Here is a 16,929-nt window from a genome sequence, read left to right as displayed (position 1 = left end):
ATCTCATTTGCTGTGAGATACAAATGAAACTGTTTACTTGAACAGGTTTTTCCCCCTTCGTGCGTAATGCAATCCTCTTTTTAAGCTGGTGGATTCCTGTCGCCCACTTTTGCTAAGGCACACACTGACTTGTTGTGCATATCCAGTTATAACATTAAAAAATATTGAGTGCTCTGACTATCGTGGCTGGGTTATTTGTGATTACGAATTACCAGAATTTTCAAATTTGCTGGCCAAATTTTTGGTCCTAGCAACATGTTTCTCAGATGATAATCTAGGTCAGCTGGATATTTTTAAGGCTGATATCATTCTTTGTTTTTTATGATGACTGCAGAAGGTATAAAAAGAGTTTGTGTCTGTCTGGTTTACATTTATCCTGGAAAAGAGATTGTAGAACTTGCAAAAGTCTTACATAAAGTAACCAAAAAATAAGTCTTAAAAGGAAAAAGTATTTTGTCCACTGTTTAAAGCATAGAATTTTCATTTATTTCTGTTGTTGCTACCCATTAACTCCAATTTCTGGCACATACCCTGAAAAGAAAGGTATCTGTTCAAGATCCCATGCCTTATATTTATTTAGCTGAAACTGCTGAAAAATTCTCTGCTGAAACAAAGGAGAAAGCTGATTTCCAGAGTTTTAAAAGATAAACACAATCAAACAAATTCCCAAACAAATAGCTTGTGATGCCTCTAAAAATACACAAGTGAAACCATCTCTGTCCCAGATGCCTGGTTCTTATATTGTTAAAACCAGGGCGGTTTATCTTTCTGCACTGCACCACTGTGAGAAGATCAGTGGTTCTGTGTGTGTCAAATTCCCCTGAAATTGCAATCTTGTCTTCTTTATCTAATAACTGGCCAGCTGGGGCCATGCTTGGCTGCTGTTGACATCAGTGATTCTACTGAAGGGACTAAATAAACAGTTAAATGTCTAAACGTGCTTACCCACAGAAAAACATCCCTACAGTCAGAATTGCTTTAGCTTTACTGTAACAGAAACAGGGTCAGAGACTTGCCCCGTATCATTCTCATCCCTGCTAATGGCAAGTCCACTGAAGATGGCAGGTTCTGCCTCTAAATGCAGGATGGAAATAAAACCGAAATCTGGCCTCCCAAGGTTTTTTTCCGACTATGTGTTTGGCTTGTAGTGCTGGTCCTCATGTCTGTACTCCACTCTGGTGAGACCCCACCTGCAGTACTGCATCCATCTCTGGAGTCCTCAGCACAGGAAAGATATGGACCTGTTAGAGCGGGTCCAGAGGAGGCCACAAAAATGATCAGAGGGATGGGAACACCTCTCCCATAAGGAAAGGTTGAGAGAGTTGGGGTTGTCCAGCCTGGAGAAGAAAAGGCTCCAGGGAAACCTTATTGCAGCCTTTCAGTTCGTAAAGGGGGCTTATAAGAAAGATGAGGACAGACTTTTTAGTAGGGCCTATTGCGATAGGAGAAGGGGTAATGGTTTTAAACTAAAAGAGGGGAGATTCAGACTAGGTGTAAGGAAGAAATTGTTAACGCTGAGGGTGGTGAAACACTGGCACGGATTGCCCAGAGGTGGTAGATGTCCCATCCCTGGAAACATTCAAGGCCAGGTTGGATGGGGCTCTGAGCAACCTGATCTAGTTGAAGATCTCCCTGCTCATTGCAGGGGGGTTGGACTAGATGACCTTTAAAGGTCCCTCCCAACCCAAACCATTCTATGATTCTATGATTCTATGATCTGTTCAGCAGATGCCAAAGCCACTGCTTAGAAAATGTCAACTGGTCACCATGCTCCGCCAGTACAGCCTGCTCCTGTAAAGTCACTTTGGAGCGATCTGGTATCCACCACAGAGCTAGAAAGGCTTAAGAGCATTTTTATCAATCAAGCTTCTTGTTTGTTAAGTAGCAAATGAAGTGGATCAGATTGTTTCAGTTCCAACTCCAGCGGGAGCAGCTGCTGTTTGATCTTGGCCATGTTCTTTTCAAGCCTCACTGTGTGAAACTGGTGACATTTTTATATGTTTATTTGCAAAAAGCCCTCGTGAACATATCCACTGCTCCATTTGGGGGTAATTTCCTGGTGTTCAAATAACTTAGTTTTTAATCCTTGTCTCGCTGCAACTTGGGAAGCTACAGAAAGGTGGTTTCACTTCTGACATCTCGAGCAGGAACAGCCCACATCTGGGTTTGAATTCTTTTTACGACATTCGAGAAATTCCATTGCTCGAGGAGTTGTGCAAAGAAATACAGGGAGACAAAAGTCACCATTACGTAATGCCTTGGTCTGGATGTCCTGGACCAGGGAAACTAGCCAGAAATACTGTCTGTATTACACAAGATAGACCTCTTGAGTGCCACTGATTTTTGGACCGACAGGGGTGACACAGGTGCCTCCTGTAAAAATCTCAATCCTAAAAGCAAGTAGAGCCAGTCTGGCCTGTAGCATAAATTAAAGCACACTCAGAGAGACATCAGCTCTGCTGCTCATTACTCTAGCAATACAACCTTACAAGCAAATTTCAAATTTTCCTTTAAAAGAGTATTTTTAAAGAGCATAATCTTGTCCAAATGGTGTAAGAACATCTGAATAACAGCCTCTATACATTATATAGCATGAAAACAACTGATTAGATACCCTACATAAACACGCTCTTGGCTTTGTGGTTCATCCGTTACAATACTAAAAGAATGCTATGTGAAAATTCACTTTAAACATACCATTAACCTTCTTAACTCTCACCCAGCATGATGATACATGTTGGGAAGCCAACAATATATTTTGCATAGCAAATATATGTCTCTGTCCCAGTAGTTTCTGAGCACGGAATAAAAAAACATGGATTTTCCAGCTGTACCAGCTGAGGAAATTAAAGACCCTCCTCAGTAAAGCACTTAGCATCTTGTTAATTTGAATAGCTCCCAGGGAAAGCTTTAAACAAAATAAATGACCCTTTCCCTTAACAAGAAGTTATGAGCAGCAAATAAGCAAATTTGCATATGGGAAATACTTATTCACCAGCACTAAATGTTTCCTGTTCAAATTGGCAACAAAGAAGAATCTAATTCTCTAGTGTTTTATTGAGCAGCTAGGATGTTAATGGGAGAGGGAAGATACTACTCATATATACCTCAGAAAATAGGCTAAAGCCAGCACTGGTAGTTCTGCTGAAGTACTCCCATATTCTATATTAAATGGGCTCCTATTTGCTTGCTTAAATTCATATCTAAATAAGATAGGTCTGAGGAGGGTGCAGGATCAATGCAGGTGGATTCTAATAATACAAACAAGCTTGCAGGGTCTTTTAAAAAATATATATTGTAACTGTAAGGGCAAAGATTAACTTTGCCAAGATTTTCAGAAGTGTCTGATTTTTGGTACTACCCATTTACATTTTGACAACTGAAAAGGGCTCAATTTCACAGCTGAGGAGCACAGTTTTTCCAAAAACAGGCTTTCTGAGATATTTCAAGGAGGCCACTTGGATATTAAAGTTGTTACTGCATTCAAATCATCAGTATCTTTGGAAAATCTTAGCCACAAGGGAACCAGCTTCTTAATAATGTTGCAAGCTGTGTGAGATAACCAGCTTGGCTTTACTTTTCTGGCCAGCTCATAACGCAGCCCCTTCTGAGAAAAGCAATGAAAACACAGTTTGCTTGAACCATTGCAAGAGGCTGTACCATTAGGGAAACAGAAAAATCTGATATTCCTCTCACTGTGCGACAAAATCCAACCAATAATGCTCAGATGTCCTCTTTAAGCGACCTAAGAGAAGCTACCTCACCATTTTGGCAGCCATCCAGCGTGTGCATTTTGTGTCCAAAGTTGGGGGAAAAAAGACCATAAAGGCAAATGATTTTGCAGGAAGATTGACACAGACACAAAAAAAAGCAGTTGGAGTATTTTTAACAGAAGCAAATATTTCACACAGCTTTACTTTCAAAGGCCTGGCTGTGGCTTTTGTTTAGTTTCTTTTGTACTTGGCTAGATCCCAGCGTATGATTTGCAGAACATGATCTGCCTTTCCTGTACCTATGGGTTTTTTGGTAGCTCAGGATTAGCATCTGTTAAAAGCTGCATCTTGGAGATCTCAAGGCAGCATATTCAACTCCACTCACCAATATCTTATGTTAACAAGATCAGTAGCAGTGTGGGCGTTATATGACCCAGGGAATAGCTCATCTTGGGCACCTCGTCAGTCATTAGCAATCACTGTAAAAGCAATAGGTTTCCAACAGTGACTGTGGGTGGATATCGAATGTAATAGCAGCCAGAATTAAGTGGTTCTTAGGTTGGGGGCTTTTGTTTAAACAGCTGTTCAAATGGCATAAGACTGACCCATTACAAATACGTAGCTATTTCATATGGAGCACTGCATATACAATAATACCATAAAGTAAACCTAGAAAAGTAAATTGTCTTTCTCTCAGCTGCATGGGTGCCCCAGTGCATGTTGGCTGCCCTATTCCAGTCATGCACAGCAGCCACAAGTCTACTGAGATGCCCAGTGTGATATAAAACAGCACAAGGCAGCAAGAACATGCTGGTAAATCTGCCTCAGAAAAAGAGGGTACACATGCATGTATAAGGGATGGGAAGACAGACCGTAGCTTGGTTTAAGAGCTGTGCATTTAAATATGCAGAGAAAGCATCTGACACAGAGTTGTATAAGGAGTTTGAAAGTTCACTATCGCTATAACAACAATGTTCCATCTGTGACAGCAGGAGCGTACCACTGCACGGGACAGACAGTCTGGCCTTGGTGGGGAGACAGGTGGAGGAGAGAAGAGGGACAAAGTTGAGAATGGAGCGCAGAGACAAAGAAAATGTCTTCATGTCACCCCCACCTCTGGCTTTTATTTGAGTGTTGTCTTTATCCCCCTTCCTGCATCCCACAAAAACTTCATATTGTTGTGCTCTCAGCAAGAGAACTGTTCTACACTGAACACCCAGCCGAAATCACACAAGAGCTGAGAGCTCCTGAAAGCCACCTTACGGTTCACGGGTGACAATGAACAGACAAGCTCTTTAGGCCATTCTCCACTGACTTTTCCAGTGCAAAAGCATGGGTGCAAGAGCTTCAGGTGAAGGTAGGAGAGGCCAGGTGTGGAACAAACAAAAGGAGATGATGGCTCTTCATTCAATGGTTTGGCCACTGTCCCTTTTGTCTCTGTGTTTTAGGGACAGGGATTAGCCCAACTCTGAAACAACTTCAAAGCCCTCCCTCAGAAACTAAGGGGGGCTGAAGAAAGGCAGAAGGCAGAGAAAAGGAGAAGCCAAATGACTACGGGGAACAGTGACTGAAAAGAAGGAAAGGGATGGCAACAAAAGTTTACAAATGTAAAAGTAAGGAACTGGAGGGAGACAAAGAGCAAAGGACTCCCAATAGCACATGCCACTGTGGTGAGCTGCTGAAAGAGCAGTGCTATTCTGTCCAGGAGCAGAAGGAGGAACAGAAAAAAGCCTCACAGTCTTGGTGATCAGTCAAGCTTAATCCTCCTCTTAACACAACTGGCTGGCTTAGCCAAGGCCAGAAGAAGGTAGGTGAGGAGGTCCCACAATGTGGTGGGGTGTTAGTTGGGACAAGTGTAAATAAAAAGGTGAGGGAAAAAGTGCAGCCTCAGGAAGAGATTCTGGGGGAGCAGAAAGAGGGAATGCAGCCTGGCAAACTTGATCTAAATGTGTGCTAGGCCTCACCTTGCAAAAAAGGCATAAGTCAAGAAACATCTTGAGCTGCTCTATAAACATATTTGTGTCATAGAACCATAGAATCATAGAATGGTTTGGGTTGGAAGGGGCCTTTAAAGAACCTCTAGTCCATCCCCTGCCATGAGCAGGGACATCTTTCACTAGATCAGATTGCTCAAAGCCCCATCCAAACTGACCTTGAACACTTCCAGGAATGAGGCATCCACAAGCTCTCTGGGCAACCTGTTCCAGTGTCTCACCACCCTCATCATAAAAAAAATTCACTGATTGGGAATTTTCTAGTTTATGTCCATAGTGATCAGAGGGATTAGATCAGAATATAAACTGGGAGACTGGATGCCAGGCTAGCTAAGATCAGTGAACAAGAAAACACGAAGAGAAGAAATCTCACTCTCAGGACAGAACATCTTGGCTAGTGATTCCCCTGGGTATAGGAAATGAAGGCACAGAAATACATGAATGATGACTGGATTCTCTTTGCATGTGTTTCCAACAGAGCTTGGCACTGTTATTAGTACAGTTTTGGTACTGCTGAGAAGTCAGGGATCCTGGCCGCAGGGCTGCCAGTGCTGTATACGCCAGCAGGCCTTAGCTCTCAAGTCCACAATGAATACAAGAAACAAGAAGAGACAATAAACAGATGGGGAGATTGTAAAAGAAAATGGTAGGTTAAGGAAGGAACAGCTATCTGTCTTATCCGTGACATTTAGAAGACATCTATCAACTTGTTTTCTAAACCCCAAACAAAATTACAGAATTACAGAGTTCAGAGGAACCACATATTTCTCTCTGCTCCTCTGGAATGACAGTGGTAGGTGAACTGAGTCTTAAACAGATGATGGATAGAGACATCTCCTTCCTTTTCCAGAAACCGGAGTCTTTACTGAGACAGACAGCTGGATGGAGGAAGACCAGTTTGTGGCTTAAATTTAAGTGCAAGAACACAGTTTTTTTGCCAGGTACCAGCTGTTTTGGAGACTCATTCAGATTATTTTTAAATATAGGAGTTACACAGAGTTCATAATTCTCTTGGGGAATCTTCTCCAGCTCCTACAAGAAATTCCTTGTCCTAGGAGTGAGGGGAAGATACCTATCTATCACTATGACATTCACCACTAGAATATAGTCAAGGTGTAGGCCCTGTTTTGGCACCCTGTACTTAGATTACATATCTTGTTCACTGGGAGTTAGTCTTTGTAAATGCATTCCAAATTCTGCTTGATTTAATCAGCATAATTTTCTCTTTCCTAATGGATTGGTCTTTCCCTCTGTGAGCCAGCAAGATTTCATCTGCAGCGAGAGCAGGGAGGGCTTGCTGGTGTCACAGCAAACCTTCCACCATCCTGCTGTTCACGGTGTTTGTTCCACACTCCTTTACCAGCAGGTCCTCCTCTCAAGGTCCTCTTCAATTCAGCGAACTTTGCAAGAAGCCCTGTCACTTCTTACAGCCACCTCACTGCCCCTGTAAATACAGGCTCCTTATAAACTCCGTGTCACTTACTGGCTGCCTCATGTCTCTGCAGTGACAAACTGCAACCTTCAGCTCAGACTGATGGAAAATTTATACCGTCACAAAACTCCCTCTTACCTCTTTTTGTCATCCCCAGGACCTCACAGAGACCTGACCTCCAAAGGCTGTGGCAGAGCTGCTTTTAACAGGCTCCAAGGAACAGTAGGAGTTTGCCCCAGACCTGCCCCCACATCCTGATTTTCCTCCCCCACCTTCAGCCAGAATTTAATAAATTTGGCTCTTTTCCAAGAATGGAAACAAAGGAGAGAATATCACCTTTAATCTGCATGTCTTGGTTTCCCCATCAGTAACGGAAGGATAATAAAACACATTTGCAGACCTCTGAGGAGTGTTGTGAGGGATAAATGAGTTCTTGCCTGTAAAGCGTTCTGTAATTGCTCAAAATGTTATAATGAAAAGTGTGAGCAGCATGTGAAAAAGGGATCACCTTCAGAGCCCGGGTGGTGCTGAGCTGAAGCCTTACAGAAAGAGCCATTTTTAGAGCATCAGCGCTGTATACTGATCTCACTCTTAATGCTGATGAAAACACTGTATTGAGGAAAGCTCTGGGGCCCCCAACACAAGAAGGACATGGAGCTGTTGGAGCGAGTCCAGAGGAGGGCCACAAAGATGATCAGAGGGCTGGAGCACTTCTCCTATGAAGACAGGCTGAGAGAGTTGGGGCTGTTCAGCCTGGAGAAGGGAAGGCTCCGGGGAGACCTTATAGCAACCTTCCAGTACCTGAAGAGGCCTACAGGAAAGCTGGAAAGGGGCTTTTTACAAGGGCATGGAGTGATAGGACAAAGGGGAGTGGTTTTAAACTGAAAGAGGGGAGATTTAGTTGAGATACTAGGAAGAAATTCTTGACTGTGAGGGTAGTGAGACACTGGCACAGGTTGCCCAGAGAAGTTGTGGATGCCCCCTCCCTGGCAGTGTTGAAGGCCAGGTTGGATGGGGCTTTGAGCAACCTGGTCTAGTGGAAAGGTGTCCCTGCCTGTGGCAGGGGGGTTGGAACTAGATGATCTTTAAGGTCTCTTCCAACTGAAACCATTCTATGATTCTATGAAAGTGGGGAAAAGCCACCACCCATTGGGAAGTGCCAACCACGTCAGCCTAAAGCTCTTCCTTTGCTCAGAAGGAAAATAACTAGTTGTGGAGGTGCAAGCAGTGCCTACATGACATGACTTTTGAGACATAAGAAGGTATCAGGAAACCTGTTGAACTGCTGTTACACAGCACAAACTGTGCGCTTGGTCTACAACCAGATGTGAATGAGTCTGTGGGACTATGCAAAGGACATTAAAAGAGGCACTATCAGCTGCCCAGATCTTAAAACATCATGACTCAAATTTCATTACCATGAAATTTGCTTAAAAATCTCTACATTTCCTATAGGTAGCAATTGTGGAGAGGGGTTCCCCTTCCTTCTAACTTCTGAGCCCTGAATTCATAAGTCCTTTCTTTGCAAACCTGAACACCAGAAACCTTCCAAAGAAATAAAGAAAAGCTGAATTGCTCACGTAACCACTCAATTCCAGAAGATGGGCTTTAATGTAAAATACAAAGATTTATAAATGTCAACAGCAGAGCTAACAGCTTGACAAAGTATCCTCTGTTCTTGGCAAAGGCTTCCTACAGGTGGCAAGTTTGGGCTCTCGTCTGTCTGCTTCTCATGATGCACAGAAAGGGGCAGGTTGAGGGAAGGACGCCTGTCACAACATAAACCTTCCCGTATAAGATCACCTCTGTGCAGCGAGGACTATTGCTAAGGTATAAAGGCTGCATAGCTTTGTACCGATTTGCTGAGCAAGCGACTTCAGAAATAGGTACGGCTTCTATCTGTCCTCACATTTTTGAGTCCTTAGCCAGCAAGGCTGTGGCTCAGTTGCTTTCCTGCTACATGAACAGCAATATTTACAGCACTCAGAAATAGCCTGAGGAGGCAAGACACCCGATCAGTCTGAAAGCCAAAGAGCTTAGCCGGTTCCATAATTATGTTTTAAAATACCTGCAGTCACATCTGGAGAGCAAAGCAGGGTATGTATTCTCCTCCCCCTTCCTCCTCCTTGCCATGTGAAAGGTATGGCGCTATGATGCACTGTCTGAGGGCTAAGGTCATGTTTGCTTTGATCTGATAACAAATTGTATAATAATAGCTGGTTGGCGTTCAAGAAAATACCTGCTTGTTTTAACTTGTTGTTTCTCATCAGAAGTGGAAACAAGGATTACTTCTTTTCAGGGACACACCAAATGAAGGACAATTTGCAGAAGCCAAATTCCAGACAACTGGTCCACTCTGCAGCAACAACACAATAAACCCCAGCTTCTAATATAGCTTCCAGCTACCTCTTGTACAGGAAATTTTGATGGTTGTGTGGTGGTGTGGGCTTGAAACCCAGCAAGTCCCAGGATCTATTCTTATTGCTGCTACAGGCTTGCTTTGCAACTGCTTATTAGTTTCTAGAGATGAACTGAAGAGTTCAGTCTTAATTACTTACCTTTGGCAAGCTTCTGTATGGAGATAATAGTGTTTACTCCTTAGCTTTACAAGGGCATTGGGGCTGTTATTACAACTGTAGTACTTTGACCATGTAAATGCTACGTTGTCATAATTTTCTCTCCTTCGCTCTGTTATGTCTAAAACAGGACTTCGAGATTTATAGGGTGCTCAGTCATCCTTCTTTCCTGGGTGTCAAAGACATCAGGGAACCATGCTCACCTGTGACAAAAGCTTGTGAGTCAATATTAAATACAGCTGAGGCTTTGACTCCTTTTTGGAGCTTCTTATTACATCACTAGAAGAAAAGGTAACATGGCTAGAAGCCATAGATCAAGGATGCGTAATTTATTGCCTGCTCTGTGCGTACCAATGGCACTCACAGAATCTTCTTCTTGGAAAAGCTGGCCCTCTGACACCATCGAGTTTCTTTATTTCAGAATCAATATTATCAACAAACCATTATTTCCTCCTTCAGAGGCAGATTTTTACTGCAAATAAATATGCTTCAAATTCTGTTGCCTTCAGAACCGTAACTCACATGTTATTCTTTGGGATAAAAATCCTATTTTTAACATTAATATTTTAACTAAGTCAAAGCACACATTTACCTTGTGACTACAAACTCTCTCCGATGCCAATACAGAACTCCTGTACTGCCCCTTGGATATGGGCAGAAATTCTGATAAACAAAACACTCCTTCAATTAAAAGGTTGCTTTAGAATTCTGTTTTTTAAATGCTTCAACTCTTTCTAGCTATTTGAAACCCTCCAAAGCCTCAAAGGAAGATCTCTGTCTTTTTTCCTGAGCAGAAGTCCTGTTGCCTTGTCATTTTGAAAGGCTGAATTCTCACCATTTTATATAAGAACAGGGAGAAAAGCAGCGGAGTATTCTGTTTTGCATTTGTTAAATACATAAATGAGATGATCAGCTGCAGCGGATTGGGAAGGGAGGAGGGCTGGAAGATAAATCACAGTGGAAATTCAGTAACTGTATTTCTCTTTTAACATAGCCTCGCAGTAGTTTCAAAAGACATTATTTATAGAGCACCACGTGCAATAAGAGTTTAGCAGGCACAGCAGACAGAAGGTTTCAGTCCCAAAGCATGGTTCAATAGTCAGTCACTGGAGTGCCGAAGACCGCTTGCACAATTTTCACATCCCCAAACTCCCACTCTTGCCTGCACGTTCCCACCTCTCATCGCCTTTACTCTGTGCTGACACGCTTTGGAGCCACATCACAAACTGGATCAGGGAGCTCTGTTCCGACTGAAAAAGTAACCCTGCAAAAAAGGCCAGCTGTATTTTTTGGTCAGATTAAGTTGTTCCCTGGTCAGATTCATCACCCAGCAGCACAAATGCTGCGTGCACAAGGGCAGCACATGCGGGTGGCCGTAGCGGGAGAAGGAGAGGAATGTCAGTGTCTGCTTAAGCCACCAGCAACGCTGACAGGCTGATTATTAAACTAGTCCTCTGGTGCCTTCACCCCGATGGTCTGGGGACAGGCTTCACTTTGGACATGGCAAGTCATTCCCTTCACTAAATGGCACTGTTGGGAGCAAAGAAAGCCAAAGGTTGTCCCTAGTTCTTGTGATCTTTGTGGGAGCCTGCAGTTACGTTACCATTGTGAGAATCTCAGCATCCCTTTGGAAAGGTCTGTTTCACTTGAATCCCTCCCGGCTGTGGAGGCAAAAAGCATGAAAGGCAGATCCTAACCGCCCAAAAAGCTACAAGCAAAGAGAAAAATCTCACACTTGTAACAGCAAAAATGTAACAATTCCATAGTCCATGCTATGCCAAATGTATGTCTTCTATTTAATTCTTTTTTATTAGCTATTTTGTTTGCTGTTCATTAAGGGAAAAGCGGCTTTCAATGCATCCTACTTAAAAAAAGTGTGTCCCAAGAGGACAGCAGCAGAATGTATGTCCAGATTAGGGGCACAAGAAGACCGAGGGGCAAACAGTTTTGGGAGGAAGGTAAGAGGGGAGAGGGAAGAAAGAGAAGGGCATAGGAAGCAAGGACATGATGGAAGAAATCTCAGGGAGGACACAGAGAAGACCTAAGGGTACATTTACTCCGTACAATAAATGAACTGGCTGGGTTGCAGTACACACTGCAGGTATTCCAGCTCAGCAATCCCTCTCGCTACTACCTGCTTAGTCGGCTACGTGTGCTCTGTAGGTGTAGACAGAACTGTATTGGCCTTGAAAAGAAAAATAAAGACCTCTGGGAAGATGCAGGAGGTGAGCAGAGACCAAAGGCAGGCATTTAAACCTGGGGAGAAGATAATAGCTGGCTGAGCAGATGAGATACATGGATTTTATGGCTGGTTTCAGCTAGATTATGGGGAACAGGAGAGAGTTTGGGAGTCTCATTAGAAAATTTTTTCCTGTATGGGCCACCCGGGGATCATAGCTAAATACTCACATGTTCTGACCAATGGAACTTTTTAATTAAACAGAGGATTGCTTCAGCATGATGCTGTGCAAGCTTCAGTTTCAATCATCAAAGCTTCTTCTGTTCATGTGCTACAGCAAATGACCTTGCAGCTTCTTAGGGCTCGGAGAAGTGTCAGCACAGTTCTAAGGCAGAGCATGTGACTCCTGAGGCTTGTGTCTTGCATGGGATCAAAGTTGTGTCAAAAGCCCTGTACTCATGGGAAATCCTCTTCCTAATTAACATTTACATAACGACTCCTTTACTGGCCAAACACATGTTTACATTCCTCAAGTCTGTTTTTTTAAGAGACAGTTGCTGGCCAGAAGTTTTTGCAAGAGCACTGGAATTAGGTCGGTGTTTTCAGCTATGCTCCATCTACCCATGAGATGTTTAGCAAGTCTCTAAGGGGACAAATGCTCCCACACATTCCTTTGTTCACCCAAGAACCTGGATGCATTCTGCTTTTGTTGAGAGTACCTATCAGGAAGAAGTGACGGAGAGCCTGTGGGGTGACTGAGCCATCTTACCTCCCCCCACCAATGGGATATGGGGTTGGGGTAAAAAAAGAGATCTGAGGGTCTTTGAGGAAGGAGGCCCAACAAATGTCTCTCACCTAAAGAGGTCACAGCTGTGTGAAGTGTGCTGCAGAGTGAATCAGTGGCTCTGACTTCAGGAGAGGCAAGATTTCTGCCTCACCCCCAAGTCTTTGGGGCCTTTCTTGTCTTTGTGCCTCATGTCTTGGTGTTTATTGTCTGTAAAATGGGTAGGCTATAATAATAATCACCCACTGTGACTATCAGATATATCTTATAGACAGCCTGATGTGTATAATCATCAATGTCTCAGAAGATGGAAGCTGGTACAAGACAAAGATGTGGTCCAATTGGCTTTTAAGTAACTCCTCTCCTGATTGCAAGTTCCCCTTCAATCTGGCTCACAGCCCCAGAACTATCTAAAAGATTTAATTTTGGCTATAATCGCAACCTCACTCAGGACTGCTACAACCTCATGAAGGGTCAGAAACCCAAATTTGGGAAGCATTGCCTAAGAGTGCTCATGTTCTACTGTGGTTTCTGAAGGATAGTTTTTTAACAGGCAAACCATCTGTGCAGGGGAAAGTCAGTCCTATGAAACGATGAGCTGTCCTTTCTAGGAAACAGAATGATCTGGATTAGAGAAACAGCAAGAGATATGTTCTGTGATGCAATTTGGAAAAGTTCTTCAGGTAACTGTTTCTTTGAAAGCTGTGAAATGTCACACCTGGGAAGGAGGCAATCTATCTTCATAATTAAGTTCTTGGAAAAAAAAATTAGTAAGCGTTTCTAAAGACAGAAAAGGACAGTAATTTTTTTAGCTGTCTGCACATAGCCCTCTAGTATAGGGGACAGCGTTGCTCCCAAATTGAGTTGGGCTGAGAAGTGAATGGTGAGAGCAGCTGCCACATGCACTAATTTATTGAATATCCCTCATAACTTTACTGGCAGGAATTCAAATTGCAATTTAAAGCAGTAAAACTTTGCAGGGAGAGTAGCAATGCCCCTCTCCTCAAGGAATTTCTCTGGGTTCAGTCCTCCCTGCTTCAGGAAGAATCTGTTTCACCTTTTTGTAACAAGACTGGTTTGAAGCCCTCATCTGATTTCATCAGAGGCTTTCTTATTGGACTTTTCGTAAGTTTTTAATTCCTCTTGAGAGTACCTTTGCTTAAGGATGTGTGTTTGAGAATGACAGACTTCTGCCTATAAAATTGCACAAGAAAGTATCTGCTTAGTAAGACACTGCAGTTCCATCATGCACAGGCAGGGACTACATCTAGGCTAGACGTTGTAAGAGCTAATCAGATGTTTACTCAGTTGATGTTTGTTCCTGTTTAATAAACAATTTATCCAATGTTAATATTATACCTCTAACCTCATCAAAACCCACCTCATGCAACTGGTCACAGAGAAATTAAAAAGCAGTTGCTTTTAACATCTTAACACTTGAAAATGTTCACTCAAGTTGAAACACCTTGCAATTTCATTTGCAATAAAAGACTGGATTCCCAAATCAACAAAACTATCCGTAGGGGATGATGTTACTCTGTGCCAGTAAGAATGCCAGGGTTTGGCAAAAGGAGCTTACTGATTTCAGTATGTAAGTAGTTCTCCTCAAAATTTTCATGTCACTGATAATCACATTCTCTAGATTCTGTTTCTTTCAGTAGTCCACGACTTTAGAATTGTGCTCTTCTGTTCTGATAAAATATGTGACTAATCTCTGGTAAACCACCATATTTGATTTAGTTGAATATGTTTTAATAACATTTTCGGTTAGCATAGTTAGTTCACATGCCAAGTATTACATTTTTTCATTCTCCACAAAATCAGGACAAACTGTACATCTCCTGCTGTGTCCAAAGCCGATTTGGCTAACTTTCAGTTATGCTAATTAAAGAATACAACAATCCTATTTTTATCTGGTTTTAAAATACTACAGATACACTGCTGGCAACTTTACTTGTTTAGATGCTAAATTAGTTAATTGTGCAAAAAGTTTGGTAGTTGTTTTCTGCTATTCATTTTCACATCCCTGCACAGGCCCACACTCAGATACATGCCATAATGCTAAGAGATGTCAAACAATTACAGAGATTTATCAAATCCACTTTCAGGATAAGGCTTAAGAATACAGATTTGGATGAACTTCAGTAAACAGAATGTCATGGAACAGAGGAGAAGGTAAAAGAAAGACAAGAGCAATACCAAGGTTTAAAGACCTTTACTGAACAAAACTTGCCATGATACCAAAAAGTTCTGTTTTGAAAAGAATGTTTCAAATGTTTCTGAAAACTTTGTTTAACCATTGTTTAAAATATCCACTAAATAATATTTATTAGCATCAAGTACTCCAGCCAACAAACTTTAAAATATTGTGGACCTAAAAACTATGATTGATATAATGTCCCAAGAGGAGAAGGGTTTTGTTAATTTGAAAATAAAAGCATTAAGATCAGGCACTAAATTTGCAGTACCAACTCCCTCCTCCTTACCTACACAATTTATTTCTCTCCTGCATTGGTATTGCTGGCCATACTCTTAGCTTACAGGGGCAAAACCTATTCTATTTGAAGTTGGTGGGCATTTTGCCATAGATTCAATAGGAACAGAATTTGGCATCTGAAAGCACACTGCGTGTGATGAAATCTGGACCTGCAAAGTATTTGATCTGTGGTTTTACCTGCCTCCACTACTGTTTTCTTTACAGCTGTTCTTAGTTAAATGTTCTTTTAGGCATCTGATCTTTCAGATCAACAAGCTGTTGCACAAACTGCTTATATTCTCCTATTTCCTCCAACTGGGTTATGGAATCTGAATCAGTTCAATGCCTCCGATATTCATTTTTGCCCTTTACCTTTTGCTGTTTTTTTGGGTTGTGAGGGCTAAAACCCACAGGTGTACAAAACGTTCATCAGCGCCTTGCTTTTGTAGTTCTTCCTAGGTTTCAGCTGCTGTTGCAATGCACAAAGTCTTTAGCAATGAACAGGCTCTTGGAGAATGTTACAAGTGAATACCAACACATGCAGGGTTAGTGTTTGACTTGAGAATATCCCAGTGCAATTTGAGAGACTATAATCCTTTCTTTTGGATCATTATTCCTTCTTTATTCCTCCAGTAGCAAGCACTGCCAACATGTCTGGCTTTCCAGTGAAAAGGGACACCGCATGAAAAGGCAAGGGAGGGCTTAAACTGATTAGCGAAAGCACACAGAAGTGGTCCAAAGAGAAGCACTGGATAGGTGAGCATATTAAGAATGAGATACAGATCCTCTACCCCTCTTTGCTCCTGCATTCAGATAAAAATGACCAGTAAAAATTCTGGTGATTTTGTGATCCATGGAAAGGGAATTTGTTGGCCTGCAGCCAGTTGCCAGTGGAAAGGTCCACATCACACAACTTCCAACACAGTAGGCGTCTTCTGATCTGAAATCACAGAAGTTTGTTGCCAGATTCACTTGTAGCTTTAAAGCGATATGGATTTACCAGGAGGCTACCAAGGGGATTATAGCCTTTTGTAGCCCCTCTCCCACTCCACTGCTGTAGTGCTGGCAATTCATTTGTTCCCAGCGTATCACCTCATCCTCTCTCTGGCACCTCAGCCCCATCTGCAAGCGGTGGGGAGTCAGAGAGAAGGCACAACCTGAGACAGAACTGTATGTGTTCTCCTGCATTTGGCCCTCCACTGTGGGATCTCCCCGAGGCCGATGAGCTGGCAGAAAGGTGGGTTGCCTGACATATGGTTGAGAAGGGAGTGCTGTGTCCCTGCCATTCACATCTGGCCTGCATCTGTCCCTGGCCTCAGTGGAGGAAAGAAGCAGAACGTATAATCTGATCACTTCTAGACAGGGGTCGTGGCTGAAGCACGTTATCAAGACAAGCCTGCACCGCTGCTACTCAGAAAGTATTCCTTTTTGAGCTCTGAGAAACAAAACCAGGCAGCACAGGATGACAGAGAAGGTGAGAACACTCACACTGATATTACTTTTAATTCTTTGCTTCTCAGATTGTGAAAAACAAAGCAATTTTAAATATCCAGTTCATTTCTTTTTTTTATGCATTTCCTCCATTTCACTGAATGGAAAGCACTTTCATTTATCTACTTGTGTGCACTGGAACGAATTAGGACTAATCCTCTATTGATTTTAAGATTCAGAAGAGCTTATACACCACCAGAATGTTGGGAGGCATTTAGTTAATGTCCTTTTCAGTGCAGCAGTTTGATTTAATCAGCATGAAGTCTGCCCACGTGTAAATGCAG

This window comes from Nyctibius grandis, chromosome 2 (genome assembly GCF_013368605.1).
Source record: "Nyctibius grandis isolate bNycGra1 chromosome 2, bNycGra1.pri, whole genome shotgun sequence".
NCBI lineage: Eukaryota > Metazoa > Chordata > Aves > Nyctibiiformes > Nyctibiidae > Nyctibius > Nyctibius grandis.
This window is presented reverse-complemented; position numbering follows the sequence as displayed.